Source organism: Mesoplodon mirus (genome assembly GCF_964341445.2).
Source record: "Mesoplodon mirus genome assembly, chromosome: 9".
NCBI lineage: Eukaryota > Metazoa > Chordata > Mammalia > Artiodactyla > Ziphiidae > Mesoplodon > Mesoplodon mirus.
In genome coordinates this window covers 45,256,645-45,283,309 of record NC_138985.1, presented here as the reverse complement: position 1 = coordinate 45,283,309, position 26,665 = coordinate 45,256,645, and the positions used below count along the sequence as shown (strand labels likewise).

The 26,665-nt window shown below is 36.5% G+C and overlaps 1 long non-coding RNA gene across 1 annotated transcript in view; it reads right to left on the bottom strand.

Moving 5' to 3' along the window:
• Positions 1 to 26,665, bottom strand: part of LOC309810845 — a 244,919-nt gene that overhangs the window by 169,230 nt on the left and 49,024 nt on the right. The window contains exon 2 of the long non-coding RNA XR_014295062.1: positions 25,833 to 25,924. This is a non-coding gene — a long non-coding RNA (uncharacterized lncRNA). The remainder of the gene's footprint in view (positions 1 to 25,832; positions 25,925 to 26,665) is intronic.

The window sequence follows — 26,665 nt, the reverse complement described above, 5'->3', positions numbered from 1 at the left end:
CTGGGAGGAATTTTTTTCTGACACATCCAAAATATATAACAGAATAAAATCTCCAGGAAAACAAAACTCTTTAGACAAAAATCAACACACTCATGGTCACATGAGGGAAATATGTTAGGAAGCAATAGGAAAACTGTGTCCAAGGCTCAGTCAAAACCACTTCTGGAACTCTGTAATTATGCTGCCGCCCTCAGGAGAGCCAGCACAAGGTTGAGAGCATCACGTCAGGGAAACCCACTTCATGAAAGAGATTCTTGAGGTGCTGGGAGAGGCCTCCTCTGTGGATTGGAATCAGGGAAGCAGGTTAGAGTTAAAATGAACAGATACTGCCTTGCTAGGGAAAGGAAAAGGAGCACTAATTCAGACAACAGGTGGTAAACTTATGGGAACTTCTAGCCTGACAGTTGGCATTAGTTGAATCAATGACTTAAATAAATTTACAATAAAAGTTGACAAAGATACAAAGGAACAAAAAACATTTCAAACAGATTCTTCCTCTCTGAGGAGGGATTTAGAATAAATTCCATCCTCTTCCTAAGTATGATTCTATTGCCAGAGCTAAATAGATCATGGCCCTGATGCATACAGAAATTCCTATGGCATGTATGTAGAAATGTAGTCCACCCTTTCCTGGAACATAAAATTAAAAAACATTATCCAGAATCAAAAGCAGTCTTTATTAACCTTAGAAATGATAACAATCTAACACTTCTTCATAGGTGAGTAATGCGTGACTTTTTCCAAAACCAACAATCAACCACAAACTCTTAGCTGGCCTAGGAAAGATTTTAAGGCTTTAGAATATTAGGACAGGCTTACAATACCAAGTGTTCCTGCTCATATACCCACACACGACCAACCTGTGCTTTTAGGGAAAATGACCAATATGTGGTTAAGGAGAATGTTGTACTCTGCCTAATCTGTCACATAAATCGTCTCTCATGTCTGTTCTATTATGTATTGTTTATCTCGCTAAAGCAGCTTTATCTGCATCCTGGTACATAATACCCATGCAGGAGATCTTTCTGTTCCCATTAAACCTGATAGAGACCAGAATACACCAATTTTGAATGAAAGTACGGGAGAAATAATACAAATGCCCTTGGGCTATACGGTCTTGACCCAGAGATGGCAGAATACAAGAACAGTTACTCCTGTTTGTGTGTCAGAAAGCTAGAGCAAAGTGAGGGTGGGCAACAGAGGCAAAATGTGTAGGCAGGTTCCTAAAATCCAGTGTATCAAAGCAATTTAATGCTCTGGTCCAGTGCTTCCTCTTGGCCCAATGGCTGATGACACATTGTCCAACAAGGTGGCAACAGGGAAAAAGCTTGCCTCCAAGCCTTCATCTTTTGGCAAGTAGCAAGACAACTACCTTTCCATTCTCCAGTTCCAACTATGTGGTTCCCAAATTTGACTGTACACTGGAATCCCCTGGGGAGTTTTAGAAACAAGTGATACCTTGGCTCCAGCCCCCAAAATTCTGATGGAATTATTCTGAGGTTCACCCTGGGCATCACACTTTTAAAAGCTCTGCAGTTGATTATAACAGGTGACTAAAGTTGAGAGTCACTGATGAAGAGGAACTAAGAAATTGTCTAGGTAGTGCTTCTCAAAGTTTAATATATGAAATTACCTGAGGAACTTATTAAAATGCAGGTTTTTGACTTAGTAGGTCTGGAGTAGGGCGTAGGATTCTGCATTTCTAACAAGCTCTCAAGTGATGCTAATGCTGTCTGGGAACCAGGCTTTGATTAACAGGTCTCAGGAGCAGTGACCACAAAGTTTCTGAAGCATCATCCACCATCAACTGTAGAACTTTAGAAACTCAAATTCTCAGGCCCAACCCCAGACCTACTAAATCAGAAACTGGTGGGGCATGGGGTCGGGGGATAGTGGCAGTGGTGAGCAGCAATGCGCACTTTCACAAGCCCTCCAGATGATTTTTTTTTTTTCCTTCAGTACGCGGGCCTCTCACTGTTGTGGCCTCTCCCGTTGCAGAGCACAGGCTCCGGACGCGCAGGCTCAGCAGCCATGGCTCACGGGCCCAGCCGCTCCACTGCATGTGGGATCTTCCCGGACCGGGGCACGAACCCGTGTCCCCTGCATTGGCAGGCAGACTCTCAACCACTGCGCCACCAGGGAAGCCCTCTCCAGATGATTTTAATGTGACCAAAGTTTGAAACCAATGGTCAGAGCCTTGCTATTCAAAGTGTGGTTATTAGACAAGCAGCATCAGCATCACCAAGGACTTTGTAAGGTTAATGCCGGATTTTAGGGCCCACCCCAGACTTACTGAATCAGACTTTGTATTTTAATAACACCCCAGATGATTTCTATGCATTTTAAAGTGTAAGAAGCACTAGAGTCGTGGTAAAGTTCCTCCTCAAGTACCTTGCCTAGAGCAAGTGATGATGATACACTCATTTGAAACAAAAAATTAACCATATTGATCATAACTGTGATAATATGTGGCAGGTTTCTTTTTAACTACAAAAAAAAAATCTTGTTTATAGTGACAAGTTTTAAAATACGGCAAAGCCTAATCAAGCAAATGGAAATCATACATGATCTCACCATGTGGAGAAAACTATTGAAAACTGTTTATTCTTCCATCCAAATAACAGCATCTCTAAAGAGAATAAAAATAAATTACTGAAAGAGATTGTTTTATCCTGCACAAACAGAAACTTGGCAATGTTTTAATTGAAACTCACACCCATCAGATCTGCCCAATGTGGCAAAAATATGAGTCTCTTGTTTAGGATAACGTTGGTTTCTGAAGGAGGTAACATTGCATCCGGTTCCGATGGTCATCTCGGGAATATTCAGAATGTTGAAACCAAGCTATCCTATTCTGCTTCTAAGTTAGAAGGTCAGAGCTCACAGACAAAAATACCAACCAGTAATGAAAAACAGAGTGGCCTCTTTTAAGTTACCAGCAGTGAATAAATTCCCAGCAAGTTGAAACACTGATGTGTACTGGTGACCTTTAAATATACAATGAGTAAATAGTTTGGGAAAAACAAGTAATTCACATGGATCTCAAATGAATTTTCTTTCAATCTGTAACAGATCAGCTTGTTTTCTGTCAGAGGTCAGACTGCTAGAATTTTAACATTCTTGGCTGCCTAGAACTTCTACAGCCAGAGCTGTCAAATCAGAAGCCTAGCAAATGAAAGAAGCTAGAACTTTAATTAGGAATCAAGATTCCCAGCTCCTTCGTAGTAAGCCAGACCAGTAAAAGCTAAGAAACGAAACTGTTCTTTGATAGTCCTTTCTTTAGACAGTTAAGGTATTCAACAGGAACTGCCCACTATCTTAAATGACTTTGAACTCTAATAAGACCTTTCCTTTACCTGAGTGAACACGTTTGCATCAAACTCCAAAGTAAGAATGAAACTATATGAGCTGTCTATTGACACTGGGAAAAGGTGCTGGAACAACCAGTCATGTTGTTTCTGCACAAAAAGAAAAACTGGACACAGTGGTGGGAAGTAGAATAGTTCAAGAACTAAAAGACGGAGAATTTGGAGGAGGGTCAGGAATGGACAGTATAGTAGGAAGGATATGTCACAGGCAGTTCCTCTCAAAGAGGCAAGGCTGGTTGCTCTGGTCCCCTTGGCAAATGTTCAAGACTTTGCTTACTTTTTAGTGAAATGATGGCTGTGCGTGTACATATTGGCATACATATGATTTTACGATAAAGCACTTTTCTTATACTTCTTCATGTTCCTTTATATTATGGTAATATGTATTATTTTAAATTATATGTATAAGTAGATTTGTATATTCCATGACTTTCATTTCAGACAAGTAAAAGGAGGTTACAAAAGTGTTAGAGAAAGAGGGCATTGTGTCTGATAGAACCTGTGAAATTGTTAATTATCTTATCATCAATTTAAATATAATTACATGTGTGGCTACTTAATTATTACCTCAATACCAAAAAAAAAAAAAAGTGAAATAGTTTTTTCCCTAATTTAGAAGTATGTTTGGGATACTCTCTCACTGAAACCCAGTCCATGTAACATGTGAAATACAGACTGACAGAAACCAAAGCCAAAGCACCAGAGTCTCAGGGACAGTCAAACAGGAGAGAAGTTATATTAATATAAAATGCTATGAGCCAAAGAAAACATGATTTCAGTACAAACCCCAGCTTGAAACTCCCAGGGGTAGAATGTGAGGTACGGCTGTGCTCCACCTCACACACATAACTTTATCCATAGAGCTGTAAAGTTAGTACCAAGGACATAATTATTTACTATGGTCAATGTAGAGGTTAGCTAGTATAAACAAAGTAATCTGGAAGGGTCTAGTTTGCAAATGGAACAGAACTGTTGCTCTGGAATTAGTTTCAAAATAGAGAAAAATTTAACAAGCCCCTTTTATAACCTTGGCAACGGGAAGGTACTTTAACACTCTCACCTTACCCATTTCTGTTTCTTTTCATCACTCGTACCTTAATCATGCAACATAGCAATAATATGCAGAACAACATCAAAGTGTGTTCAAGGTCTAAATGAGATGAAAAAAGGAGGTGTCTCAGCACTGCTTTGCTGACTTGAGTATCCTGCAGAGTCTGGAGGTAGGTACCCCCTAAGGGCCATGGGGAACTCTGACCCAACATGGCAGAGCCCCAGGTTTGCATTTGCATGCCCACACCTTTGCTACATTAGGACAGGAGAACACTGGAATCCAAATCAGAACTCTTCGGAAACAGGGTCCTTAAAGGCCCCCAAAAGAGAAACGGAATCACCCCTTACTTTGTTTGTTTATACTGCAGGTTCTTATTACTCATCAATTTTATACATATCAGTGTATACATGTCAATCCCAATCGCCTAATTTAGCACACCACCATCCCCACCCCACGATGGTTTTCCCCCCTTGGTGTCCATACATCTGTTCTCTACATCTGTGTCTCAACTTCTGACCTGCAAACCGGTTCATCTGTACCATTTTTCTAGGTTCCACATACATGCATTAATGTACAATATTTGTTTTTCTCTTTCTGACTTACCCTTAACACAGTAACCCACCACTTTAGCTTTGGAACACAAGAGCAGAAATAGAGATTTTTAAGGTGACTGGCACATCAGCTGAATTTCCAAGGGCCTCTAATCAGCTACAATGACGGTAACCACATTTCCTTACCCAGTGGTTCTCAACTGAGCTCTATATTAGAATCACTCAGAGACCTTTCAAAATAAAATCTGATGCCCATGTGGTACACCCAACCAATTAAAATTCTCTGTGGTTGGGACCCAGACATTTGTATTTTCAAAGCCCTCCTGGGTGATTCCAATGTTCTTCCAAGGTTGAAAACTACTGTCTTAGCCATATCCCGGGAATGAAACTAAACCCAAAGGATTGTAATAAGCTTCACAAGTCAAGTGTAGTAATTATTATCATTATCACCTAAGGCTATCCAACACTGCCCTTAAGTTAACTACAAAATTGGCTGCATTGGCCATTGGATCAGATGGGAAAAATCAGCTAAACAAAACAAAAATTTTTGATGGAAATTTAGCTTTCTGCCAACTGCATGTTTGAGTATTTGTGGCTCAACTTCAAATGAAAACAAAAGATATTTTTTTCTAACTGAATCATGATATTCACAATATACGGCTTGACTGACAGTGCTTGTGGGCAACTGAACAGCATTAGAGATTACTTTTTGCTTAAAAGGACACTGTGGACACTTATTTATTTCCAGAACAGGACTCTGAAAGCCAGACTTGATTCTTGCCTTAAATAATATGTGGGATTTGGAACACAACCCAAAACTCTCTAGATTTTAATTTTGTTGACTCCAACTAAAATAAGTTTGGACTAAATGACCTCAAAGATCTTCTCCATCTCTTAATGCTCTGATTCAGTAATATATAGTTTTCTCCCGTTCCCCAAGTCATTTTCCCTCAAATCACTTAGATTCATATGGTGATACCATTTATTTTCACTACTTAGGCCACATTAATGGCAAAGAGTTGCACAATAACTGATTGATTTGCGTGGTATACAGGAAGTACCCAAAGTACTAAGCTTTTCACAAAGAATAGCACAAAATTTAAGCATCATCCATCAAGTGTGAAGAAATATCTCCAGTAGAGACCAAGAGAATATGTACTTTCTAATACAGATATCACTTTTCCATAAAAAATTATTGTTTTAGGAGGCATTCACTGAAGGGAAATGGCTGGCCCTGGAGGCAAAGATGTGATAAGATAATGATTTCTACTCTTTCATTTCAGCCAAGTGGTAAATAAGTCACAAATGAAAAAACTTTGGCACTATTAATTCTCAAAATCAGATTTAGGCAGAGACTTCAATAAGTCTGAAATCAGCACTTAATTTTTCATTTTCTCTTTTCTGGGAGACTTCAATGGAACGGTTTCATTTCTAAATTTAAGATATATTGCCAAAAAACTGATTGAAAAAATATGGTGCATGAAAAGATGTTTAGGTAGGTTTAAAAAAAAAAAAACCTGGATATGAACACTGCTTGAAAGAAAAATGACTTTCACACCATACTTCTTTATCCTTTTAATATAAAAAGACTCCTTTCTTTAGACTTTGGAGCAAGGTGGTACCTAAATATATATACTTTTTTTGGTGTTGATTATATATTTTGAGAAGTACTGGTCAAAGCCTGGAAGTTTAAGAACTACATTTCAAATGGAAATAGTTTACATAGTTCCAACATTCTCTTTTCTTTCCCATTTCCTTTAATAATATTGGATTTTAAAGTTATGCTGCCTTCTGCCTTCATATTCTCAGACATAGATGGTTTTTATCTTTAAATTTAGAAATTCAAACAAAGAATGTTGGAAGTGGTATTTTTTTCATCTATATTTTTCTAAGATTTTAGGTAACTTCTTCCTATTCGAGTGATCAAATTATTTCATCGGTGTTTCTCAAAATGAAATTACCATCTTTGGCTCAAAATAGATTCATGATATAAATATGAATTTTTGAGTAAATAATTCTTTCACAGTCACAAGATCTTAAGGTACCAAAAGAGAAAAAGCATTCTACTGACCAGAACTGAAACTAGATAAAGAGGAATTAGATGTCCAATTTGAAATGACTGTTGTTAAAAGGTAAATTTTAACTACTCTAACCTAATTTGAATCCTTTTGAACTAGATTTGTTAACGGTTGAACTATTTTATGTTGGATTGAACCATTTTCACCAATTTTTCTCTTGGTCTTAGCCTTGTCCAATGTCTGCCTGGTCTGCAAGAATGGTAAGCAAGTACAGAAATACACAGATAATACCAAAAAAGAGGGAGAAGGTCAATATCCATTACTGCTTTTAGAGAGATTATGTGAAATGCAAGAGATTATCAGAATTTTAGGACCAAAAGTCAAGTCAGGAAACACACAGTGGGTGCCTACAGAGACAGGACCAGGGAACGATGGAAAATGGGGAATCCAAGAGGTGGGAGAAAATTCAAACAGGGAAGTTTGGTTGGCAAACACTGAGCATCCATTGGATGTTGTTCTATGACCAGCCTAGTTGGGGACTGGGTGGGTGCATGGCCAGGCTTTTAAAGAAGTGAGTTAAACTAAACATTATCCTTGAACACGGGGTGGGCAAAAATGTACAGAGGCTTGCCTGGCAAAATGTGGGTCAGAGTGGGCTTTTTAAATGAAGTCTTCTGTTCAGTGCCCCTCTTGTTCCCCCAGGTGCTTTATCTCTACAGCCCTGGAAGCCTAAGTAGCCTGGTCTAAACATTCTAGTTTCCTCTTAGTCACTGTGGTAGGCTTCACAGCTGCAACAGGACAATAGTAAGATCAGGCAACATGAAACAGGCCCAGATACCTGTTTTTGACATTGTGGCAGTGCTAAGCTATACAAATGAGATAAAAAGAGATGAATATACCTAATCTTCTGAACCAATGGCTTCTCCCCCAATGTGGGGATGACAGCAACAGTAGTATTGGATAAACTAGAGACTGTGTGAATCTTTTCTAAGCACTGGACAAAATCCAGGTTCATTGAACAAAGCAAGGAAGCTACAGGTGAAGCCTATTAATTCCAGAGGAAGGGTCTGTTCTGTTTCAGGGTGTAGAAAAATTTGTAAGTACTAATTCTGCAAACTATTCCAAGTGCTTCCTCTGAAATATATGATTAGGAGCCCAGGGTTTTAAACAATAGTTTTGAATATGCTACACAGCTAAATGCTTCCTGTAGAAAGTGTGCTGTTTTGTCTGAGATCAATAAGTCCTATAAAAGGGGTAAACTCGATCTTCTTGGTCAGTCCACCATGATTGTGATGGTGTCAAGAACTTGTGTTGGAAGGGAATTAAAAATAAATTCTAACAGTACCATCCCCCAAAGTGTTTGGGGGTCAGAAATACGTGTGGTTTTTCAAATATGCTTGATCCAAAAGCAGCTGAAATCCATGTTAACTTGGTTCAGCAAAGTGAGTTATGACACAGGAAGAGTCCCAATGACCCAGCAGTGCAGGTGACCCGTCACTACATGCTGAGTTCTGTGGCTCTTTTGGGGCAGCTCTGGAGCCCTATCAGGCACTGTTGTCACAGAGTCTGTATGGTGGCACCACCATCACTGTTGTTTTCCCAGCTCCCAAAAAGTCCACCCCTATGGCTTGCCTTAGTACTGAGACCTCAAAAGCAGTTTAAATGAGTTAAGCTTTTGAGATAAGCTCATCCTAGGTTTGAAATGTTGAACTGAAATATTAACTTTAGCTAGTCCTTAAAACACAATCCTAGGTTGGTTATTGTTCTTGTTGTTCTTGAATAAATAACTACTCCTGAAGAGGTCTAGCAGATTATATTGCTAAAATTTTACTCCAAAGACGGTGGTCACTAATTGAGAAACGAATGAATCAGAGACAACAGTCAGTGCATAATTCTCCAAATGGCCTCATTCCTGGCCTTCTCCTATGGAGCAATAGGCTTTATCAAATTTCCCCAGATTTCAAGATTTTTTTAAACCACACTTGTTCTTGTGTGTCACTTTTGATGTAATGTTTGCCATCTGTTGCCTGTTTATAGGGAATACATGCATGTGGTCCTGTTTATATGTGACATGTAGGTTTACTACAACAGATTTAGTCAAATGGGAATCAAGTCAAGGTGAAATTTTATTCAAGGACATTTGTTTAATTTAAATCATTTTGCTTATGACATAATCATTGCAGGTTGATAAAATAAAATGATCTCAAGCCACTCCGAGTAAGAAAAACATGTTCACTGCTCCTATCTCAGTGATATCCTTTCCACTTAAGATAAGTTTGTTTCAGATCTTGGTAGAATTATTCATAGGTTTTTGAGATCCATACTAGTCTGTACCACTTGCATTATACACTAGAAGATAATGAGAGGAAAATCAGATGTTTAAAGAAATTCCTATACGTGAAATGAAGTCAACATCATCATTTTGTAATATGAATTCGTACTGACACACATGTAATTTAAACCAGCTTTACAAAATGAGAGGAGTATAAGAGTGATTTCTCTTTTAAAAATGATTTCTCTTTTAAAAATGAGAGTAAGGGCTGAGTGTAAAATTTAGGGGTTCTTGCTAAGTTTAAGTTTCTTTTTATTCTTTCTCTTTGCCCAAAGAAACTAGTACAAAGAAATGCAAATATCTGAGTATGTGTTCAAATAAAGATTGCATCAGTCATATGTTTGGGGAGCTATCGGGGTCTACTTTGCCTGACTGGAAGTAATGGGTGGGGTCATGATAGGAAAAACACAAGAAGGCAGCTTCATGGCCAAAACCTCAGGGCTCTGCTCTCCTGAAATCATCCATCTGGGAGCCTCAAAGCCGCAAAATCCCCGCCAACACACTTCCAGCCTAGGAAGAAGAATTGAACATGAAGCCCAAGAACTGTTCACAGCAGCCTCAGACCAAAGGGTCCCAGCTAATCCCTGGATTTGGTCCTTATTTATGATTCTAACTATTTTTATTATAGTCTCTAAGATAATTTATATATTCTATTTCATGACATCATTTAGTTTGCCCCTTGAGCTAATATTACTTTTCAACTCTAAATTTTATTTTCTTTAATCTTTTAGTTTCTAGTTTTTATTGTCTCATCTCTAATTTTTATTATATTTTATTAATTCTGGACTTTTATTTTTGCCACTTTATAGTGTTTATTTTACGCCACTTTATCTTACTGTTTTCTTATGTTATCTTGGTTATTTTTATCATCTACTTTAAAAGATAATTCTTGTTTTCTTTTAAACGTTACCCAACATTTATAAATGGCAAGCAGAAATACTGGCTAAAAGGAGGCATCTGGGAGATCAGTCTAGGCCCTAAGCAAGGAATGTTGAAAGATGTTTTTCCTCTTATGGGTTTTACAATGTCTCTTCCAGATCCCCTCAATTCCCTCCCTGGATAAATCTTTTGATTGTGAAATCAGTCTGAAGGGGGAGTCTGACTGCTATTATGAACCCCTGACACTAGGTAACTGAATCGACCTACAAGCCAAAAATATACCCTCAGCAATAAAGATAATGTGGCCCTATGGCAGCACACAGAAATACCTGAAAGACAGTGTCTTCTTCCCTCACAAATTAGCCAATCCATTCAAGGAAACTGTGAGAAAATGTCATGATTTCTGTCTACGAAACTGTTGGAGTCTCGGTAAATTCTGGGAACAAACCACAGCTTACCAGAAGAAAGAAGGTCACAGTCATGGACCAGAAGGAATTCAGGTAGTTCAATTCAAGAAAAGAAACTGGCTCACGTTCTCCCAGATTAACCTTTTTTTTCTTCTATATAGAAAATGGTTTCACTATTACCCTCTTGCTACTTAAATAACAAGATCACTTAGAAAATTCAAATGACATAAAGTGCTAACTAAGATATCACTTGGTATCCCACCCTGAAATGATCACCTTTAACGTTTAATGCCCATCTTTGCATGCATCTCCTTATGCATAAGTATCATAAATGTGTCATTTTATGTAAGTGGCATTATATCTTACCTGCTTTTTTAAAAATGTAGTCTGTCATCTTACTATTTCCCCTTTATTTTTTATCTTACACTTCCCATTTCTTTCTATTCTCCCAACCTCTGATTACTTCTTTCCTGACTGGTAACCCATGTTAACAAACTATTTGATAAATATCCATGTTTATATATATGCTCATCAACATATATACACACATTTGCACACATATATACACACATTTACACACAGACACACATTTGCACACACATATGCAAGTTGATCAGTAAGGAAAGAGTAGGTTATGCTGCTGTGACAAACGAACCCAAAATATAAACAACGATTTATTTCTTAATCATGATATATTTCCATTTTTAGGAAATTCTGCTCCAAGTTATCTTTACTCCTACATCCTGACAGAGACATTGTTACAGTTGTGGTGGCAGAAAGAAAATTAAAATGATGACAACACTGGTATCAGTCAAAAAATATCCTGCCCTAGTCTACACTTTTTAGAAGGCACTAATCTGGCCCTCCCCTGGCAGTGTGCCTCTTAATGGGCAAGCAGTCTGAAAGGCCAAACATTAATACCCCTTCTGAGTCCATACACCTCTCCTAATCTGGACTATGCTATAGGTACTAAGATCCCAGAATTCCTGCCCAAATGGCCTCTGTGAGGGAGGCACTCTCCTCCCCAAGTTCATCCTGCTGAGGGCAGACAATGCTGTAGGAGCATGTATACCTTAACCCCAAGAAGTAGCCAAGTGTATGATGGTTGCAAGGAATGTGGATGGAACTTGAAAATGTGGGTTGGAATGTTCATTGCAGCTCTATTTACAATAGCCAGGACATGGAAGCAACCTAAGTGTCCATCAACAGATGAATGGATAAAGAAGATGCAGCACATATATACAATGGAATATTACTCAGCCATAGAAAGAAACGATATTGAGTTATTTGTAGTGAGGTGGATGGACCTAAAGTCTGTCATACAGAGTGAAGTAAGTTGTGAAGTAAGTCAGAAAGAGAAAAACAAATACTGTATGCTAACACATATATATGGAATCTAAAAAAAAAATGGTTATGAAGAACCTAGGGGCAGGACAGGAATAAAGATGCAGATATAGAGAATGGACTTGAGGACATGGGGAGGGGGAAGGGTAAGCTGGGACAAAGTGAGAGAGTGGCATGGACTTATATATACTACGAAATGTAAAATAGGTAGCTAGTGGGAAGCAGCCGCGTAGCACAGGGAGATCAGCTCGGTGCTTTGTGACCACCTAGAGGGTGGGATAGGGAGGGTGGGAGGGAGACACAAGAGGGAGGAGATATGGGGATATATGTATGTGTATAGCTGATTCACTTTGTTGAAAAAAGCAGAAACTAACACACCATTGTAAAGCAATTATACTCCAATAAAGATGTTAAAAAAAAAAGAATCCACATAATTTTTTAAAAGGTTTTTATGCGATTCATTACAGAAATTCTGCTGGGATTCTAATAGGAATTATATTGTATCTATATACTTATAACACTGATAATTTTATTTTATTAATAAGTATTCCCATCCAAGAATTACTATGCCTTCCACTACTTAAGATTAATTTTTTATGACCCTTAATAAAATTCTACACAACTGGCTCTGAATCTTTTTGGTTAAGTTTACTGCTAAAGTTTTCATCACTATTGTGATGAAATATTTTCCCATTCCACATTTTTATTGCTAACACAAGAAAACCTTTTGGTTTTGCTTATATTTATCTTGTATCCATCCTTACTAAATACACTTTTTTTTTCCACTGGTATTTCTTTATACACATATAGTATCATTGGCAAAGAAGAGAAGTTTTATATCTTATTTCTCAATGTTTTATAATATTCTCTTGTTTTGGAACCACCAATACAATAGCAGTAGCTGTTACATTATTTAGTCTCTGATTTTAATTGAAATATATTTTAGTACTGCACCATGTATAAAAATATTAGCTGTTGGTTTCTGATGAATAGTCTGTCTCATTTAAGTAAATTATTTTTATTCTTTCTTTGAGAATTTTTTTAACAGTTGCTGAACTACAGCTATATAGTCCTTTTTCTGCATTGCATTATATAGGGTCAAGTTCAGCTGTGAAGAGCAGATGACTAAAAGTCATCCGGCTTAAGACATATAGAAGTTTGTTTTTCTTGGGTGTATAAATGTGGTAAGCCAAGGGCTGGGGTGACAGATCCACAATCATTGGGACCCGGGCTCCTTCTATCCTATTGTTCTGCTACCTCAACAAATAGCTGTGGTGCCATAGATGCCTCAGGGTCAGTCACCATGTTTTCATTCCAGCCAGCAGGAAAAATAAATGGAAAAATAAAGGGCAAGTCCCCTTCCTTTGAAAAACCTTGCCAAAATATGCGCACACTGCTTTGTCTGCATTACATTGGTCAGAAATTAGTCATACGGCCTTGCCGTACAGTTTTCCACTCTTTTTTTCCCCTGCCTTTTGTGGTTTTAAATAAGCATTTTATAGGATTCTATTTTCTCTCCTTGCTTAGCATATTGATCATATTTCTGCTTTAAAATTGTTTTTAGTGGTTGCCCTAAAGTTTGCAATATACGTTTACAGCTAACCCCAATTCACTTTCAAATAGCACCATAGCACTTCACAGGTAGCGTGAATACTTACAAGTACAAAATAAAACTAATTCCTCTCACCTGTCCCCTGTATCATTGCTATCACTCATTTCACTTATACAGGCATGCATAACCATATACATGCATATGTACACACACACACACACACAAGATATATATGTAAGCATACATAATCGAATACACTGTATTATTATTCTGAATGAACTGTTATGTCAGATCAATTAAGAACAAGAAAAATGAAAGTTTTTATTTTCTTTGTGTATTCCTGCTTCAATGCTCTTCCTTACTTTATGTGGATATGAGTTTCTGACACGTTTTTCTTCTAAAAAAGCTTCTTTTAATATTTCTTACAAGGCAAGTCTACGGAGGCAACAAATTTCCTCAATTTTTGCCTGAGAAAGTATTTCTCCTTCCCTTTTGAAGAATAATCCCACAGAATTCTAGGTTGGTGGGGTTTTTCCTCTCAACATTTTAAATACTTCACTCCACTCTCTTTTTGTTTACGTAGTTTCTGACAAGTTGGATTTTATTCTTATCTTTGTTATGCCATAGGTAAGGCACTTTTTTCCTCCAGCTTCTTTCAGGATTTTTCTTTCCCTTTGATTTCCTTCAGGTTGAAATGATATACCTAGGTGTAGATTTTTGGCATTTATCCTGCTTAATGTTCTCTGAGCTTCTTGGATCTGTGGTTTGGTCTCTGGCATTAATCTGGAGAAATTCTCAGTCATTACTGTTTCAAATACTTCTTCTGTTCCTTTCTCTCTTTCTTCTCCTTTGGTATTCCATTTACAGATATGTTACATGTTTTATAGTTGCCCCACAGTCCTTGGATATTCTGTTCTGTTTTTCAGTCTTTGTTCTCTTTGCTTTTCTATGATATATCCTCTAGCGCAGAAATTCGTTCCTCAGCTGTGTCCATTCTACTAATTAGCCCATCAAAGGCATTCTTCATTTCTATTACAGTGCTTTTGATCTCTAGCGTTTCTTTCTGGTTCTCTCTTAGAATTTCCATCTCTCTGCTTACATTGTCCATCTGTTCTTGCATGCTGTCTACTTTAACCATTACAGCCCTTGGAATATTAACCATAATTATTTTACATTCTAAGCTTGATAATTCCAACATCCCTGCCATGTCTGATTCTGATTGTTGCCCTGTCTCTTCTAATTGTGTTTTTTGCTCTGTTATGCCTTGTAATTTTTTCTTGATAGCCAGACGATGTGATGGATACAAGGAACCACTGTAAATAGGCCTTTGGTAATATGGAGGTGAGCTGTGTGTGTGTGTGGGGGGGATGTTCTATTGTCCTATGATTAGGACTCTGACTCTTAGTGAGCCTGTGCCTCTGACTTGTGAACTTCACAAGCGTGTCTCAGTTTTTTCCTCCCCTTAGGTGAGACAGGATGGCTAGAATGGGCTGGAGTTGGGTACGTTCTCCCTCACTAGGTCAGCTGGGCTCTGGTTAACTAGTTTCCCCTGAGATCAGGCCTTGTTAAGAACACATTGCTCTGGTTTATTTCCAAACGGTTGCTTTTCTCCTCTCCCTCCCAGAAGCACTAGGGATTTTTTCCCCCATATTTACTGTAGGAACCTGGTTAGTTCCTAGAGGTAAATCACAATATTGTGGGGGGCCCCCTATGAATGGGTCCACCTGGAGTTTTTAACTCTCTGAGTTGCCCACACTGAACCTCCAGCGATTCACCAATTATAGTGCAGGTTTTCCTACCCCAGCACTAGTTCCTGTGGCTATTTCTGCTTGAGAGTCTCTGCTCAGGTAAACAGGGACAGCCTGTAATCACCTGTTCGTCTCTCCAATCATGGGGGCAGTGGTTAGCCCTTTGTCCTCCTCTCTCTTACGGATCCAAGTAGAGTTATTAATTTTCCAGTCTGTTACCTGTTGTCAGGATGCAATGGCAGCTTCCAAGTTCCGTATATACAGAACCAGAAACCGGAAGTCGGAAATACAATTTTTATTCGAGGCAACCACGTACCCAGCTGAAATTGGAATATTGTATTACCTTTGAAGATGTGGAGAACAGATATTGTGGGAGAGCCAACAGTTACTTCCACAAGTATGTACTCTATGACGTCTGGAATTTTATCCTCTGTTTATTATAATAAATTACACTGACAGATTTCCTGATATTGAAAATTCTTGGAATAAAAGTTACTTAGTCATATTATGTTATTTTCCATATACATCCCCAAATATATAAATTATAAAATTTGACCCGAGAAGAAGTAGAAAGCATGAATTTACCACTACCAAAGAAGATATTACAACACTTGTTAAAGTTCCTTCATTATAAGGATAGCAGGATGACTTGGTTTTATGACTTAGTCAATCTATACTTTAAAAAATAAAAACAGACAAATCAAATGTCATTTAAATCACTCCAGTTCATAAAAAGGAAATATTCCCAAATCATGTTATGAAAGGAGCATTTAATACTAACAACCTGTTAGAGATTGTTTATGAAAACTGTAGATTTATCTCACTTATACATTTATATGCAAATTTTTTAAGTAAAATAACTACAGTGTCTATAGTAAAGCTGTTGATTTGGGAACGAAAGGATGCTCTCACTAGGAATTTGTCAGGTGTACATTACCGTGATTTTTTTTTAAAAAGTAGGTCTCCTGAATGCTGGTGGAGTAATTTAAGCCATAGCTATCAATATAGAGCTACAGCCTCTCTAAATAACTTTGGAAAAGCGGACCCTATTCCACAACTTCTTATATTATTTAACTTCAATAAGCCTCAATTTCTCCATTTATATTAATAATATTGGAATAATAATAGTATTCTTGAGGCAGTTAAATAAGATAGTGTAAGTAAAGTATCTATTATGTGTTTGGTTTATGATGGGTGCTCAGTATTAGCTCTCATAAATGGTAATTTCCATTTCCTATATCCTAGAGAAGTAGAGTTTGCAATGCAAAGGGCCTATCATGTTACCCTATCTAAAACAATTTGAGAGTAGAAAAGTGATTATTTTATATCCTTGTTTTGAGGTTTTTTACTTTTCTGTCTTTATGAATGAAAAACCTAACCAATTGGGACAGCCATTTTTAAAACAATTTTCACTTCAGTTAAGACTTTCACACATTTTCCCCAAAGTTAAAGGCAGCCCTCAAGTGTGCATGAAATACAATAACAAATTAGACATAGAAGATGTCTAAGAAAGGGACACTGAAAGGGATAAAGTAAAATCATGAATTATGTAGATGAAAACCCCGCATACTATACAGTCCTATGAACGTGCTGTGGTTAGGCATGTACTTCATTATAAAATTCGTTACATGGGCCTCCCTGGTGGCGCAGTGGTTGAGAGTCCGCCTGCCGATGCAGGGGATACGGGTTCGTGCCCCGGTCTGGGAGGATCCCATATGCCGCGGAGCGGCTGGGCCCGTGAGCCATGGCCGCTGGGCCTGCGCATCCGGAGCCTGTGCTCCGCAACGGGAGGGGCCACAACAGTGAGAGGCCCGCATACCGCAAAAAGAAAAATAAAAAATAAAAAAAATAAAAAAAATAAAATTCGTTACAGTAAGTGCTGTAAGATACTAACTAACCTCCTATGCATTTCAAAACTGAATTTTCTGCTTTGGTTCCTTTTTAAAGAAAGGACGTTGTATGTCTTAATAGGCATCCTCTCTTATAAAAGCATATGAAGATTATTTTGATGTCTGATATCAAGTCAAAATCTTACAAATTCTGTAGGTGCTAGGCACCAACCTAAACCTCGACTTCTGTCCAAAAATCTGAACAGAATCATTAATGATTTTTTAATTTTCCAAAACCAAATACATAGATGACTTAGATGATTGGGGTTTAGAGGGTTGTTTTATTATGGGCCATTTTCCTAACGGTCACTATATGAATTAATTATAAAAACATTTAGCTGATGAGATTTTGAAATATAACAATTTGAATGGTAACTAACAGAAAGTTCAGCTATATTTTAAATCAAGAAAAATGGGTTACAGTGGCCTTAGCAGTGAACTTATCTCTGCTCACTACCACGTTGATACATTTATTAGGTCACAGTTAAAGTGACTATTTCTCACTCAATCTGAACTTCACTAAAGCCACCTCCATCCAAGTTTGGGCACGTAACTACAATGCCTAGGCCATAAGGGTTGGGACAGCTGTGATGGATCAAGGGACTCACAACAATCTACGTTTGGATGTTCAGTGAATTTTGTTCTGACTTCTTGAGAGAGGTTTCTGCTCTCTCATCAATGATTTACTAGGATCAAGCAGATTTCAAGTGCAATCATCTTGCTACTTTACTCTTGCACGGCGAGAACTCTGCCAAGAGCCTTGTAACACTGCTTTCGGCTTTCATTTAACTACTCTTAGCCTTGATTACAGGAACAGAATTTGAATATGGAGCAAGTTATGAGAGCTTAACACAAGATCGGACTATTAATGCATCTGTAAAATTTGCATTTTAAAAACCAATGCAAGGGGCTTCCCTGGTGGCGCAGTGGTTGAGAGTCCACCTGCCGATGCAGGGGATACAGGTTCGTGCCCCGGTCTGGGAAGATCCCACATGCCGCGGAGCGGCTGGGCCCGTGAGCCATGGCCGCTGGGCCTGTGCATCCGGAGCCTGTGCTCTGCAACGGGAGAGGCCACAACAGTGAGAGGCCCGCATACCGCAAAAAAAAAAAAAAAAAAAAAAAAAAAAAAAACCAATGCAAGAATGAGCCAAGCAGAAATGGAATTCAAATATCAAATTTTAAAGACTGTAGTCCACTTTTTTCTTTAGCTTATAACTTAAAGGATTAATATGCTAAAGTTGTTTTAAAGCAAGTTAACAATTTTTTCTGTAAAAGGCCACAGAAATGATCATTTTTTCTGTAAAAGGCCACAGAATTGATAATTTAGGCAATACCATCTCTGTTGCAACCATCAACTCCACCATCATAACATGAAAGCAATCACAGACAATACCTAAACGAATAGGCATAGCTGTGTTTCAATAAAATTTAATTACTAAGACAGCAGACTAGATTTGACTTGCCACCAGTATTTTCTGCACCCCAATTTCAGAAAAAACTGAGTCTACACCCTCCAGTTACAACATTGATCTGTATGTTTTTAATGGTAAGATAGTATTGCCATTCAAAACTGTCAGGTAGCTGCATAGTTATTTGTCACCAAAACATTAAACTGTTTGAAATGCTAAGAACTCTAGACCCTGTGTACCAGCAAGCTTACCATTTAATAACATCTCAAGCACTTCAAACCATGTGATTTCATAGGAGAGAAATTATACAAGATAATGTTGAAAAACTAGAAGGCTAACCCTTCATATTTAGTAACTTAAGGATATATACATCCTTCTGAAGCAATCTACAGAATTTTTTTGCATGTCAAATTCATTTTAACTTCAGTTTCATGGGAAAATAAAAGTAGCTGAATACAGTTACAGAATCCAGAGATGCCTCAACTGACACTGAATGGTGCAGGCTTCCTTGTTCATCTGACTGCTCAGGATAGAATATTTATATTTACGTTTATTACAATGCTTGTAACTGGCATTGGCTGTTGGTATGATTTCCAGTGTGACATAATTATGGTAAAGAGAAAATAGCCTAGAGGAAGACACATGTAAGGTCCTGTAGTATATTTTTTCCTGGTGGCTCATTTGCTTTCTCCATGATTTTCTAAAATAGAGTGAAAAGCAATCTCAGGGGAGTAATAGTTTACCATAGGGAAGTACAAGGATATTAAAAAAAAAAAAGCAAAAAACAAATTATTAACAATTCAAGAAAAGTGAAGATGCAAAAAAGCTTTCTAATAAAGGCACATGCTGACAGGTATTTCTGAGGATGGGTAAAAATAATACCTTATTTATTTATTTATGTTTTACATAACAAAACAACCTTTTTCTAGTCATGAAGCATTTTAAAATGCCACTCTCTCTTCCTGTAAACAGTCCAGTCTCTATTGACGAGAGCACCAGAACTGTATCTCCAAAAATCTTTTTCTATTCACGTGGAATATTTTATGGTTTGATGCCCAATTAATCTGCTACAGTTTAGCTTTGTGGGGCTCAAGTGTCTGCTTCACTTAGCTGTTATACCTCTAAATGGGTCAGCGCTCTTTAAAATTTAAAGAGTGAAAGGAGACTTGGGATGTACACAAGGAAAACACCATGTTCTCTAATATGTTGTTGCATTTTAAATCAAAATAATTAATAGAAATGATTATTCATGAAACAATTTTTCTTCTAGATACTTGAACTACATTTTCATTTGCCTTAAATTTATGGCTCTGCTTCAAGTTCCACTCTTTTTCTCATGTTCAATGGTAAAACCTGCCTTTTCATGACATTTACACCTTTTGAATATTTATAAACTACTACCATACACTCAATTCTTTGCCTTTAAACTTGATTCACATGTTCATGGGTACATGGATATTCCACCATAAAACAGGAGCAAGTCAATGACAAAGCACCAAACTGACTCTTTTTTTGGTGACAGATTCTAAAATCCTTCATCTCATTCCAACAAGAAAGGTTTTAACTCTCTACCAATTTCTAACCATTAACTCTCTTCTCTATTTCTTTATCCCTTCAAATGTTGACGATTCATGTGCTTTAAGGCAGCTTGGCAGATTTATAATATATAAATACTGGGAGAATCAGACTCTATGCCAGTAGTTGTAAACTATAGATGCACAGTGATTATTTTCAGAAATGGTTGTAGGGAATGTCCACAGATGTTTGGAGTTTAGCCTCTTCGAAAATGTTGTATTTGAGTTATGATGGAAGTAAACAAATATCAGTGTAGCTAAGCAATTAAGACATTTATTCTGTTGGTTATGATAAACAATGCTGTGTCCCCCATGTTGTGTTTTTAGTGTACTATTAACTTCAAGGTCTGACATTGACCGAAATAGTAAGTACAAATGCTGCTTAGTGAAAAATAATGCCAATGAGTTGATTCTTATACCAAAAGTGATGCTTGTTCTACACTTACAATAACAGGAAAATGATATCTTTCACTATCAGAAAATAATTCTACCTACAGTGAATAATGTCTCCTTTGCATTCTCCCTCAAAATATAAATAAGAATTAACAAACAATTCTGGGATTGGAAGTATTACATGGATTAAATTAAACAAACAAACCTAGAATGTAGTCAGCACCTCATCTACCAAACATTTTTATCTTCTAACAATCTACACAAGGACTAAAGTGAGGGATATGGCATTAACAAAAATAGGTGCTCAAATGAGTGATAACTAGTGTCTGGATAACCAGCCTCCAAATAAACTGGATTCTGTTATTTCTGTTTTGCAATTACAGTTCTCCTAAGCTGCCACTGCAGCTTATAGATAACTAAACTCATTTATTAATTTTAGTAGCATTTTTGTATATTCCATTGAATTTTCTACATAGTTGGTCATATTATTTACAAGTAAAAAGTTTCACTTCTTCCTTTTCAGTCTGAGGGTTTTTGTTTTGCCTTATTACACTGGGTAACACCTTCAATAAACTGTTAAAAAGAAGTGTTCAGAGTTGGCATCTTTGCCTTGTTTGTGATCTTCTAGGTAGAAGCATTTAGCCTTTCACCTTTAAAAGTGATGTTATATATTTTTTCATGGATGCCTTTTTCAGGTACATGAAGTTCCCTTTAACTCTTAGTTTTCCAGGTGTTTTTATAATAAATAGGCGTTAAACTTTATCAAATGCTTTTCTGCACCTATTTAGATAAGCTTATGAGGTTTTTTCACCTTTATTCTGATAATTATGTCAACTTCATTGATTGATTTTTCAAGTGTGAAACTAAATGTGCATTTCTGAGATAAACCCTACTTGGACTTGAGGTATTATTCCATCTATATATTGCTGGATTCTTTAAGAGTGTGTCTATGTTCATAAGGAATATCAACCTGAATAGTTTTCTTTTCTTGTATGTCTTTGTGTGATTACGGTATAAGGGGAGAGCTGGCTTCCTCTCATCATCTTTTCTGTCCATAAGCTCTGTAGTGATTCCCCTTTCTAAAATTTTCTGATATTAATTTGTCTCCTCTCATTTTTCCTTTGTCAGTTCCATAGAGATTTTTAATTTTATTGATCTCTTCAAAGCATATGCTTTGTTTCATTATTTTCTCTCAAGTTTTCCTGATTTCAATTTAATTGATTTCCTCCTTTTATTTATTTTGGGTTTAAGTAGCTTTTCTCTAATTAACGTGAGGGATTAGATAATTTAATTTACAATTCCTTCTATTCTAATAGGCCTATACACTGTAAATTTTCCTCTATGTATTGCTTTAGCTGCATCCTCCACACTTTAATGTGCTGTGTTTTAGGTTTCATTTACTTCCAAGTAGTTTCTAATTCTATTAGTGATTTTTTCATTGCTCTTATGTTTTTAATGGAAAATGCTGTTTAATTTCCAGATATCTGAAGACATTTGAACACCTTTTGGCTATTTGTTCCTAAATTGTTGTGATCAGAGAACAAACTCTGTATGATTTCAACTTTATTACATATTTTCCAAGTATTTTATATATGTTAGGACATATTTTATAATTCAGCATACAGTATATACTGGTAAATGTTGTAAGGTTACTTGATAATAAATGTTATATAAATGTTAATTAGGTCTAGTTGGCTGTTAATTCCAATCCATTTTTCTACATTTTTACTGATTTACATTTCATTTATTATATCAATTACTGAGGAAAGAGTACTGAAACGTTTTTTTTAAAGTATAACATCTAAAAGTAATATAGGACCCATGTTCTTGGATTGGAAGAATTAATATTATTAAAATGCCAAACTACCCAAAGCAATCTACAGATTTAATGTGATCCCTATCAAATTACCCATGACCTTTTTCACAGAACTAGAACAAATAATCCTAAAATTCATAAGAAACCATAAAGGACCCAGAATTGCCAAAGCAATACTGAAGAAAAAGAACAAAGCAGGAGGCATAACCATTCCAGACTTCAGACAATATTACAAAGCTACAGTAATAAAAATAGCATGGTATTGGCACAAAGACAGACATACAGATCAATGGAACAGAACAGAGAGCCCAGAAATAAACCCACACACCTATGGTCAATTAATCATCGACAAAGGAGGCAAGAATATACAATGGGAAAAAGACAGTCTTTTCAGCAAGTGGTGTTGGGAAAATTGGACAGTCACACATAAATCAATAAGTTAGAACATACCCTCTCACCATATGCAAAAATAAACTCAAAACGGCTTAAAAACTTAAACATAAGACATGGCACCTTAAAACTCCTAGAAGAGAACATAGGCAAAACATTCTCTGACATAAATTGTACCAATGTATTCTTAGATCAGTCTCCCAAGGTGATAGAAATAAAAACGAAAATAAACAAATGGGACCTAAGCAAACTTAAAAGCTTTTGCATAGCAAAGGAAACCATAAACAAAATGAAAAGACAACCTACAGAATAGGAGAAAATTTGCAAACAATGCAACTGACAGAGGCTTAATTTCCAAAATATATGAACAGCTCATACAACTGGACAACAAAAAGACAAAAAACCCAACTTAAAAATGGGCAGAAGACCTAAAGAGACATTTTTCCAAAGAAGAAATACAGATGGCCAATAGGCACATGAAAAGATGATCAACGTTGCTAATTATTAGAGAAATGCAAATCAAAACTAAAGTGAGGTATCACCTCATGCCAGTCAGAATGGCCATCATTAAAAAGCCTACAAATAACAAATGCTGGAGAGGGTGTGGCATAAAGGGAATCCTCCTTCACTGTTGGTGGGGATGTAAGTTAGTGAAGTCACTGTGGAAAACAGTATGGAGGTTTCTCAGAAAACTAAAAATAGGGGGCTTCCCTGGTGGCGCAGTGGTTGAGAGCCCGCCTGCCGATGCAGGGGACGTGGGTTCATGCCCCGGTCCGGGAGGGTCCCACATGCCGCGGAGCAGCTGGGCCAGTGAGCCATGGCCGCTGGGCCTGTGCGTCCAGAGCCCGTGCTCTGCAACAGGAGAGGCCACAGCAGTGAGAGGCCCACTTACTGCAAAAAAAAAAAAAAAAAAATCCTAAAAATAGAATTACCATATGATCCAGCAATCACACTCCTGGCATATATCCAGACAAAACTATAATCCAAAAAGATACAAGCACCACTATGTTCATAGCAGCACTATTCACAATAGCCAAGACACAGAAACAACCTAAATGTCCACCAATAGATGAATGTATAAAGAAGATGTGGTACATATACACAATAGGATACTACTCAGCCATAAAAAAGAAGAAATAATGCCATTTGCAGCATCATGGATGCAACTAGAGATTATCATACTAAGTGAAGTAAGTCGGAAGGAGAAAGACAAATAAAATACCATATGACATCACTTATATATGGAATCTAAAATATGACACGAATGAACCTATTTATGAAACAGAATCAGGGACACAGAGAATAGACTGGTGGTTTCCAAGGGGGTGGGGGGTACAAGAGGGTTGAATTGGGTGTTTTGGATTAGCAGATGCAAACTGGCATATATATTGATAGAATGGATAAACAACATGTCCTACTGTATAGCATAGGGAACTATACTCAATATCCTGGGATAAACCATAATGGAAAAGAATATGAAAAAGAATGTATATATATGTATAACTGAGTCACTCTGCTGTACAGTAGTGATTAACACAACATTGTAATTCAACTATATTTCAATAAAAAATAAATTGAAAAATTGAAAAAATTTTAAATAATATAGGAAATTGATCTCTTTATTTAAAAAATTCAAAAGATTAAAGATTAAAATTTAATTATTCTTCAAAAGAAGAATTTTGATTTTAATTTAATAAGATAAAAACACAACAAAACAGAATAAGGAGTAAATGAATTTTATAGAACTAGTTAACTTTGGCCTACATGAAACTTCCTTATACAACATATGTGGTTTCCCTGATTTAAGTCTGATTTCCTGAGAACCAAATTAAAATAGTTCAAGGGCAATTCCACCCCAAATATCAAGGTAACTAACTTATTGCTCTGTTTCTCTTTTGCAGACTATTTTTATCTTTTTCCATGTAGAGTGGAGTTTAACTCTTTTTTTATAATTTTGTGAGTTGAGTTGTTTACTATATAAGTACTCAAATTGCTATTCTTCTACAAGTATAGTCAATATATACCTTGAGAGACCAATTATTCATACCTTGTTGCCAGTAAACCTATTTCTTCCAACTTCTACTGGATGACATTGACTATGTCAAAGAGAAAATACAGATACAAGTAAAAGAAAAAAAAGTTTTGAGAAAGATAGAAAACAAGTGGACTTAATCCAGGAAGTTCAGTTTTAGCCTTAAAATGGTAGCTTACAAGAGAAAACTTGTCATTTTCCTTCATAGTGCATAATTTATTTTAATATATTAGAACAACTTAATTTTATGGGGCTTACACAATAACACCAGATTTTTCTGGTTCATTGATCACTAATTTTGTGTGTGACGATATTGATGTTGTAGAATACAGAGCCAGATGTCAGGCGCTGTGCCATATTGCTAACATGGGCAGCTGATTTATAGTTAGTTATTCATTGCCATTAATTGGCTTCTTAAGATTTTTTCCATTCAAATTGAGAACTCAAGATGTTATCTGGGATAAGCTTTTTGCAAGAAAACTGTTTCCTAATTCCTAATGCTTTGACCTCAAGAATGTTTAAGAAAAAGGCTGCTGTGATGTATGCATGGGATTTACAATAAGTCTGTTAGATGTCTTTTTCAAAAAGAATAACTGTCAAAAAACAAGCCAAAATTTAAATGTAGGCAATAGTAGGAGATTTTTCTGTAACCCAAATGTCAGCTGCACAATACCCATTAATTTGACTTACCACTTCACTCCAAGTAAGTCCAAGTATTTTGGAAATAAAAAATCCTCCCTATATTCTGAACAAATTCAATAAGGTATAATGAGACAGGATAAAGACCTTCATTTTTGTGGCTTCTTGATCTAGAATTCTGCTTTCACACTTGCTATTTATCTCCTCTATCCCAACCAGTATATCCCAACTCAGTATATCCCAATTGAAATATATCTTCTTTGATTTCTACAAAACAAATATTCCAACGCAGTAAGAATCTGAAGGCATAAATGATTTCTGGAATAGAGTGCACAAAAGGACTTATGTTCCAGCCACAAAATCAACTTGAAAGTAAATAATAAGTATCATCTATCTTAAAATTCCCTTTGATTATATCACCACCAGGGACTGCCACTGACCTTTCATTTTATGTAATCTCAGTTCTCTTCATCTTGTTGGTTCTTCTCTCCATCCTTCATTCCATATGTTCTCTTATCTCCTCTTTCCTCCTCTGAAAAAGTAGCAAATTTTTTCCTGGTTTCTCTTAGGTAAAGTCATTGTCTCCCTTTTTACCTGAACCTTGGTGCCAGCCAATACCAAAGTTCTTGGGGTCGAGCCTCCTACTCAAAGAGCCCTTCAAGTAGCATATCCAGTTCTAAGAATTCTGGGGACAGCTGTTATGTTGGGAGATAATTTATATATTATGTGTATATAGTATATCAATTATACATATTATAAATTATATTAAATTATATATTAATTATAAATTATATAATTTTATAAATTATGTTATCCATTATATATACATTGTGTATGCTATATAATATATAAATTATATATATATATACATTTTTATTTTATTATCTATATGGAAGAGGTAAGAGAGGTAAGAAAATATTATTTCATATTGTGAGTGCCTACCTTGTGTGGAAGGCTAGGCAGAGAGCACTGCTCTTGGTACTATGGTGAAAGCAACTTGACCTCTCATACCTTTAGGGAATTCTAACATTTTATAACATAATATAATTTAAAATAAATACAAACTTAGTAAAACTATATTAAATCTCTAATACCAAATATTGTTAAATATGTTTAGAACATTGTATTTACATAAAGTGTCCTTTTACCATAGGCCTTACTTTTTGTCACAGCGGACCTGAAACTTCCCTGCTCATTTGGAGGATATGATAAAACTAGATACCATTTGAATGAAATGTTATAATTTATAAACCTAAAAAGTATTAATTTCTAA